Consider the following 9,757-nt stretch of genomic DNA (forward strand, 5'->3'; position numbering starts at 1 on the left):
TGCACCTTCCACAGGGTGCAGTCCTTCAGGAGCAGCCAGCTCCAGTTTGGGTCGCCCATGGAGTTACAAGTCCTGCCAACAAACCTGTTCCAGCATGGTCTGCTTTCTCCATGTCTCCACTGCCAGGAGTCTATGGCATCATTGGCTTGCCCTGGCTTTCCCTCCATCAGGCTCACCTGTGCCAGTGTGGGCTCCTTCATGGGCTGCATGTGGATCTCTGCTTCCACATGGACCCATCCACAGGTCCCAGTCTCTTTGACTTGTGTTCACACTGGAGGGAGTTCCAGTGTGTCCAGTACAGCAGTACAGAAACAGCAGCGATGCTCTGGCCATGTGCCAGTCCCTGTGCATCACCATTGCTGTCCTCAAAATGTCCCCAGGCACAGCAGAGTGAGGGGATCAGCAGCACAACAGTGGGGAAAGCAAAAAGCAGCCACAGATGAGCATTGCACTAATGTACTGTAAGGCATCAAGCCCAGGGCAAGCACAGGAGTCTGCCCAAAGCAGCCAAAGAGCAATAAATTCCATCTAACCCATTCCAATCAAAGCTGTTATCCTGAACTTTCTGAGCCCAGTGTTGGGCATCAAAATGAACTCTTGTGGTTTAGCCCCAGCTGCATACTCACTGCCTCCCAGTGGGACTGAGGGAGAATTAAAAGAGTAAAAGTGGGAAAAATCAGAGGCTGAGATAAAGACAGTTTATTAGGAAAACCAAAAAATTGTTTAGTTTGGCTTGCATGCACAAGAAATCAATTCATTTCCTGTGGCCAGGCAGGTGTTCAGCCATCCCTGGGAAAGCAGGGCACCATCATATGTAATGGTTACTTGGGAAGACAAGTGCCATCACTCTGAATGTTCTCCCATTTCTTCTTCCCCTCTGTATACTGAACTTGATGTCACATGGTCTACAATATTGCAGCTGTGTCCTCCCCACTTCCCAAGCACCTCCAGCTTCTTCATCAGCATGCAGTGCAAGAAGCAGAAAAGGCCTTGGCTTTTTCAACTTCTGCTCAGCAATAATAATAAAAAAACCCCTCTATTTTATCATTGTGTTCAGCACAAATCCAAATAATTGTTGTATACAAGCCACCTTGAAAAAAATTATTCCCACTTAAGCCAAAACCAGCACAGCTTCCATGGTGGATATTCATGGCTGTAATCTCTCCTTCTTAGGGAAGATGTTCAACATCTTGAAAATTTCAGTCTTTGAAGACATGTAAGGCTCTTGGAACTCATTTATGTGAACAGACTGCAGTGGAATTAATCATAATTTCCTTTTGAAATTTTTAGTTATAATTGATGCTGTTATTCAGTGGTTTTGTGCTTTTCTGATGCAGAGGAAATGGGGAAGGCAATTATGTTGCTCCAGTAACCCACATATGTATTTTCTGAAGAGTAGTGCACTGTAGTACTTTCCCAAAAAGTGTTTAGCGGTGCAGACCTGCCACCAAAAACACACAGCACTTTTTTTGCAGCGAATTTCCCTCTCACATAAGGTGTGATGTTTAATTGCTTTCTTACTGTAAAGGCCTTTGCAAGTTTGCTCAAGGGTAAAGAAAGTCTATTCAGCTGTTCAGCTTTTTATACTTTAAAAATGAAGAGAAGCCTGATATATTTCTACTTGTGTAAATGTGTTATTTTGTATTTGCCTGAAGTTTTTAAAATGTAGCTGTTCTTCTGTGTTGTGTATCTAAGCATGGGAAATGTAAAGAGTAAAACTATATCATGTACCTGATCACTGATTTTTGCAACTCAAACTGTAAATTCTTTGTTAATTTTCTTCAGTTGACTTTGAGATCTTCCTTTGTCACTGAGAGTATTGCTTTCTTGCTCAGAAATATTGTAGTGTCAAAATATGAAATGTTAATAAGAGGTGTTTTCTGTAGTTCACAAGAGGAACAAACCAGAAAATTTCTTTCCTCTACCAAGACACATTAACTTCCCTCAACTAACAGCACACATCTATACACTGAGTGCTCATGAACTAATCTATGTCTATTGATGTCGGAACAGTCAATATCTTTCAATTGAACCTTTCAATATCTGCTAGTGAAGATTATGGTGTTATGCCAAGTTTTCATTGCAAAATTACATTCAGGTGTTAGTGATATTCCACCTGCTCACATGATTAATCATGTTAGCTTTTGTTCTTGTATTTAATAATAAGCATTGCTCAGAAAACATATTGAGATTTGTAGCTCTGTATTGTTATGAGATTTTTTTTTTCCCTTTCTGTAATTGAAAATGAAGTTTTCCCACAAACTTAAAGCTCAAAATGACTTTGAGTTTTTAGCATTTTGGAAACTCGGGAAGTGACCATGCAAACTAATGGGTTTTTGATAGACTTTTAACTGAGGTATTGGAAAGCCATGTTTATAATGAAATTTAGCTTTTGCAGGGTAAGTGCAAATGTGCCAATAACTTCCTTCTGCTCAGTTGGGGTTTGTTATTTTGGGGTTTTTTTGTTGTTTTTTTGTTTGCTTTTTCTTCATCTCTGTGCTAACCAACTGTGTCTAATCAGTCCCTCTCTTCCTTCCATTGTTAATGCATTCTTTTAGAGTAAGATGTTGACAAAACCTACTTCTGCTAGTGTTTTCTTCAGCTTGGTGCCCTTGTTGCAGTTATACATCACTGAGGTGCCTCATTCTCACGATCCATAGAGTGCCCATAGATCAGCAGTGAGCTCTCACACCGTGCTGCATTAACACATCAACACGCCTAGCTGAGGCCCCAGCCTTCTATGGATGTAACATACTATAAGGTGAGGTGTATTTATAACTATAGGCTAGTGTATCTAGAAATTATCAATACCAAGGAACTGGCATCACAACCAATATTTATTAAAACAACTTTTGCTAATGGTTATTAATGGAATTAAGATGTTTACTTCCAGCAGGTAATTGTTCACATGGTACTTCCACTTACTCCTTCACACTTGCACCCACACACAAAAATCACTCATGGTTACAAGGCTGGAGCAACAACTGTGAGCTCCTGACTCTGAGGTGGAGGCTCAGATTGGCTTTGATGAGACTTTGATGTGCCAGGCACCTCAGCATGTACACTGCCTCTTTTTGGCTGCTGTTTTCTAGCTACTGTTTCTTCATCCACAGCCACAAATGCCTGTAGAACCATTCACACACACTTATACAGATAGAACTTTTGTGGTTCAGGCTGAAACTTACTCAGTAGCTGAAGTCATGCTTCTGCTGAAAGCACTAAATTTGGTCTCCAAAGGCTTTGGGGTTCTTAAATCTACAGCCTTCAGCACCATGACACTGAGAGAAACTGAATGAACAGTCAGGAACATGTGGGAGGAGTGGGAAGTGAAGAAATGTTTAGACACCTGACTGAGATGTATTGTTTTCTGCAGTTGTGATGAATTTACTTTGTTATATGAATTGATGTAATCTGTGATTTGTGGGTTGGTGTGGGGGTTTTGTTGGGGTTGCTTTTTTTTTGTTTGTTTGTTTGTTTTGTTTTGTTTTGTTTTTCTTCTCTTTTTCCTCCAGGAAATATTTCTTCAGTCAGCTTTTAGGTAAAAAGTAATTAGAACTATAGGTACTTGACGCAAGGGTTTAATGACTGACATAAAAGGAGGAGGGGCTTTGTTTTAATTTAAATGTAAAGTGGGGAGACAGGATACTCAGACTGCTGTACCCTAGTTTAATTTGAAAATGTGAAACTAAGAAAAATCTAACCAATTAAATACATTCTCTTTACAATAGAAATCACTTTAAGAAATGAATATGAAATAGTTATTAATTTCCATACTTTATTTTAAAAACAGTACTAATTAATAAAAAGGCATAATGATTCTGAGAGTACCAGTTAGCCTATCTTTATTGAGACACGTTGTCTGTAAATGAGGTTTTAGAAGAAAGTGTGGTCTAGCTATGCTTTTTAAAGAATGTGTATTAGTGTATTAGTCTTAGAAATTAAGGATAAATAAAATCTTCTGGTACTTGCTTGAAAATTCTAGATGAAGGAAAACAGCAAGCTGCAGTTTAGATTTAATTTGATCCAGTAATGGCATCTGCAGGCAGAAGAGGAGACTACATCTGATTTACCTCTGCAAATACAACCTGTTATTTTTGGATAGGAAATTTTTTCTCATTCTTCATTTAAGTGAAAATACTGTGATTTGATGAGTCCTGTCACTTTTGTATGTTTTGCAGCTCTTATGATTTCAAGGTAGGTTTTTGCTTTGTTAAGTTTTGGGGGGTTTTTATATTATTATTTTAGGACAGTACTTTAATTCCCTTCCTAGCTTTTGGTAGGATCTGAGAGGGTTTATGCTTTTTCCCAAGAAAGAACTATGCTTTTTTTTTTTTAAGTCTTGATTTTTAATTTTTCTGTATTTAAAAAAATTAATATTAACCCAAATTGCTGACTTTTCTTTGTTTTATGCTCTTTTTATGACCTGGAATTGGTACAGGTAACAAGATTTTTTTTTTCTTGAATTTTTTCCTAGCCTATTTTTGTTTGTTTGTTCTCGTTGTCTTAGTATGTTTATGTTCATGAGTAGCATTGGCTTCTAGGACAGGAAACAGTTTATGTAATTGAATCAATATTTATATGATTTGGTTATTACAGTGAAAACAGAACAAACCAGAGATCTTCTGAGCTAATGCTTCATCAACAGCAAGCACCACAAACAACATAAAAAAATATTCCTTCAGGTATCTTTCAAAATGAGCTAGAGTGGCTCACCTCTGTCCTTGTGGGATTGTGTTCTGGGGCACCTAGCCAGGAAGATGATGCTGATGAAACACCCCCATAGCAACTGGGGAAAGTCTCACTGCCAGGGCTGACTGTGTAACTCTATCCAAAACCATTTCCCATTTATTAACACTTTATAATTCTCTCAGCAGTTTTCATTCTCCTGCTTGCCAGCACCATCCCTGAACAGCATTCTCAGAAAAACACGGATGGTAGTGAAAACGTGTGCACTTTTATAGCTGTGGATTTTGTCCTCTTAGTTTAGACAAGTCCCGCCGCCCATGACTTTCGTGTTTCCCGGGCAGGATGGTGTTGGCTGCGGAGTTTTCCCTGCCCGGCTCGGGAGCTGGAGGAGCGCAGGGGATGGAGCCGCGCCAGGGCTGCGGCGCTGGGCTGCGGTGCTCCCGCGCGGCCGCTGGATGGCGCTGCTGCCCAAGGCGAGGAAAACTCCGCTGCGGAGCCCGGGAACAACTCCCTGCTGCGTAACCCCTTCATTGACTGTGTCACAGCTTAAAGCATCGCTGCAATGTATGCACAAAAATATCTCTTATCTCACGCTTATTTTTCGCGTTGTTAGATTAAATTTTAATTTTCTTAAAAGTTCTTATTAAGAAAAAGAAGCATCTAATTTTGCTTGCGCATAATACAGTACAATAATAATTTTTATCAAAATCTGGAGTAAATTTCAAAAACAGCGTGCCTAACTCTATAAGCAGTCTTAAGGAATAGCTTTTCCTGTCATGTTCACATGAACAGCACAGAAAAATAAAAAGCTCAGGTTTAATAATGGGATATGTAAAGCTAGGAGAAATTATGGCTAGTAAAGCAAATTTTATGCCAGTGTGACTTCATTCTGAAGCCACTTCTAATTACCAAGATGCCTATAAATAAACTAATGTTTTTCTGCACAGGGCCTTGGGTCATTCCATTATTCCCCCTTGTGTCTTCTACAAGTCACATATGGGTTGAGAATGAAATTCAAAAGGGAACTCTGAAATTCTGATTTTAGAAATTCTGACTTGGAATTTCCTATTGTAACTGGTAGGTAAGAAATATCTTAAGATCTTTTTGGTTTTAACAGGTAAAGTTGGTAAATAGAATTGTTGTAAATGTGTTCAAATTGTAAAACCAAGGTTTCTTAATGTTTATGTTAGCATTGAGTATGAGACATGTTATTGGGAAAACCTCTTAATGTCTGCAGAGACACTCAATTCTTAAGAATTATTTATTTAGTAACTCTTCTGTCCCCTGTTTAAAATAATCCCCAGTGCTTGTTAGCATGTCTTACATCATAATTTCAGACTGTATCCAAAAGTCTAAGAAGATCTAAGATAAACTATACTTGTCTTTCCTCTAGATCGGACTATGCTTCATGTGAGAGTGAGGTTGTAAATCAGATGGAGAGGAGGAATTTTTTTTTTTTTTTAAGTCTTTGTTTAATGAGCAATCCACATATATGTGCAATCTCACCTTTCCAATAAGAACATAAAAATTGGTATGAGGCAATCCAACCTGGCAGTTATTGTACTTAAAAAACTTAGACCACAGGTTTAGTAACTATTTTATTAGCTTTGTCTTGATAGCATAGAATTCTTCCAGAACTGTTTTGTCTGCATTTCAGTGGCATTGCAGTGGAATAAAGGAGTTAGCCCCTGCCACAAGTACATGTGGAGTTAAAGCAATGGTTTTAAAGCTGTCTAATCTCTATAAAGATACCCAAACCAACCAACCTAAAACCCAATTTGTTTTTCAAATAATAAGCACTATGAAATATTATGTTTTGCAGACAGATCAGTAAGACCAACATTGGATACATCTCCTGATGTATGTATCAAATCTTGCACTAAAGTTGTGTGGGTTTTTTTGGGTTTTGTTTGTTTGGTTTTTGGTTTTTGTTTGTTTGGTTTTTGTGGGGATTTTTGTTTGATTTGGTTTTTAGAAAGACAGAAGTAGGTACTTTACTTAATATATATATTTTAAAAAGAGGATTTCTCTTAGCAGAATATTAGGATACTTGGACCATAATAGCTGCAGCTTGACCTCTCCACTTCAGCTGCTATTGAGTCATGTTAGAACTGTCTCCTGTTCTGCAGCTGGAACTGCATGAAAATCTACAGTGTTCCTCATCTAATAGATTTCAAAGTGCTTTGAAAAGGTGAGAAACTCTTTGTCATTCAAAAGATGGAGGAGAAAGTATTCAAATAGGTTAGGTGGTTCCTATTGCTCAGTTGCAAAGCAAATGGATGATCTGCTTATAAACAGATCTTATTGAAGAAATAGCCTCTTAACTTTGTGGGGATCTGCTTAGCTGAGGTGGTATTCTTTAACCTCTAGGGAATAGACTATGTATAAGTTGTTTTAAGAATTCAAATATTAATGTAGTGCACCCTTGGCATAGATACCATTACAGCTCTGTAAAGGAGCTTTGTGAACTACAGCCTGGGAAGAGACAGACATCCTGGTATAAAGTAACAGAGAAAGTAGGCTTTATCCCTTGAGCTTAGGAGCACTGCCTTAGGTCAGCCCTGCAGTTTTGCCTGCCCATGCTTTTTAATATTGACATTAGATGAACATGTGTGACTGTTCTTACAGTGCCTGGAACTCTTGTGGGACCTGCTTTTTAATCTGACATTTAACGGCCTCTTTCCTCTCTGCTTGAGACTAGACTTCCATGCTATTAGCTTGCAGCTGTGGTCCAGGAAAGATGAGGCTTCACTAAGATATACAATACATGAAACACATTTCTGACACATTGCACTGGCAACCCTCTATTTGTAGGCTCTGCTGTCCAGGGAATAAAGATCATTCTCTGCTCTGTGCTTTAAGGCAGCGCTGCTGTCCTGAGAGGGCATTTACAGCATCCTCTGCTAAGAGAAGTGAAGACATCAGTGATGTGTTCTTCACAAACATTGTGTGTTAGCCAACAGTTCTCCTCAACCCTCAGATAACTGGGCTTTTAGAGGAAAATAGGATTCTACATATGGAAGAAGAAATCCTTGAGGAATTTGTCGTTCACAGTTTCTAGAAAACTGTTTTGTAAACAGTATTGAAATTCATCACAGTATTTTGGCAACAGCAAACATTAAATACAAACAAACAAACCTAGAGGTTCTTGTGGCTTAAATTGCAAAATTTCTTTGAAGTTAAGGTGCAATTGGACTGAAATATTTCTCTGCCTTTTCTAAATGTTAGAATGTGGGAGCCATGTATTTTAGCAGGATGGGGATATCTTTTACAGTTGCTTGAGGTGATTACTGCTTAGCAGAAATTCCCGTTATGAAATGTCTTAATTTCCTATGTCTTTTGTAAGGAAGGAATCATCTGCTAGGGATTTTCAACAGGAAATTAATAAGTCATAGGCAATGCAGTGCACCAGGACCATTTCCCATTTCTTTCTGGGATGTACAGTCACAGTAGGATGTACTTTTATCACTATGGAATTTAAAATATAACTGAATGTACAAAGTTCACTTTTGCGTTGAATAAGATAATTTTATTTTGGCAGTCACATGTACCAGTTGTAACATTTGAGTATTTGTTTTCACAAATTGGGAGTCACGTATATTTCTTTTGACAGTTGCAGTGCTCTTTTTATTAACAAAGAAGTCACTAAAATGCTTTTCGTTTTCATATTCCTGTTCAGTTTTTCTAAGTATAGCCTGCGATGGATTTCTGTGCTAGTATATTTTTATAAATGAAGAGTAAACACATTTTTATGGGTGTACACATATTTGTTTTGTGTTATTTCTGTACTCTTAAATGTCACTATATCCAGAGCACACCAGTCTACTCCATCTTCATGGGATGCTTAGTTCTAAGTTGATGGTGCCTGTACTTTCTTAACCTGTACTTTGCCCACTGGAAGATGATTTTTGCCCCTTGACTTTCTTGTTAATTTTTGCATGAGAAATGTATTGACTTTTCTATTATAATGTAAATGCAAAATCAGATTGTAAGAGTAAATCAAATTGAAAGTTTGAAAAGCTTTTTTAGATCAGTAATGCAGAGGCTGCATCAGGAGTTTGCTTAGGTAAAGATGTTTGCTATTATTTAGATTTTATAAATGCTCATTATTTGGTAGGAAGTTTCCCATTTTAGAGGAAATTTATTTCCCAAGGACTTTAGACCTGAAAACATAGGGGAGAAGAGGAGGGATTGAATTTGTAAACTATTTCAGGGCCTGAGAATTAAAATTCTTTTATTTTATACAGACGCTATTTTTAAATGATGCTATTGTTCCTAGAAATGCCATCTAGAAGAAGAATGAGTTCTATCTGTTTGAAGGGAGGAGAAAAAAATCCTTAAATCTCCAATATGATGAATATGACTAAAGGTAGGAAGATAGTGTATATTAGAATAAATAGCCTTTTTAGTTAAAAGTATCATATGACTTACATGATTTGATTCTAAATTCAGAATTTCCACAGCATGTTTACTGTGTCCATTCTGTAAAGCAAATACAGCATAGCCATCTATTTGCCAAAAAGAAAAAGAAAACCTAAAAACAGATCTTATGCTATTACATGATAACACGCGTCACATGAACAGCATATAGGAATTTTCAGAATTCTGGTAATAAATTAGATTTAAAATGGGCATGAAAGACTTTGCTTGACATTTAGATAGTTGATACCATCCTATTAAATAAAGGGTAGAATTCAAAAGCTAAGCAAGTTCCGTGCCAGTGGTAATTGTGGACTGCTGCTCCCTTAAATGAGTAGTATAAATTGTGCTTGATGTTCTGTGTTGTAATGCAGTAATTATGCTAAGCTCTTTCTTTTGCTTGTGGATCAACTTTAAAACTGTTGATGCTGTGTAAACAATAGCAACCCTGGGCAAATACACCTTTTGAAAAGGTACATTTGTAATGTAATCCTTGATATAGCAATGCCATTCTATGGAAATTAGAAAATTCTACAAATGCCACAACAGGCATCTAGTTCTTGTAAACTCATACCACTCTTACAGTACACAGCTCTTTAAAAGAGAATACAGTTATTCAACGGTGTGACAGCTGCATAAATATGAAAGCTGC

This window comes from Taeniopygia guttata, chromosome 8 (assembly GCF_048771995.1).
Source record: "Taeniopygia guttata chromosome 8, bTaeGut7.mat, whole genome shotgun sequence".
Lineage (NCBI taxonomy): Eukaryota > Metazoa > Chordata > Aves > Passeriformes > Estrildidae > Taeniopygia > Taeniopygia guttata.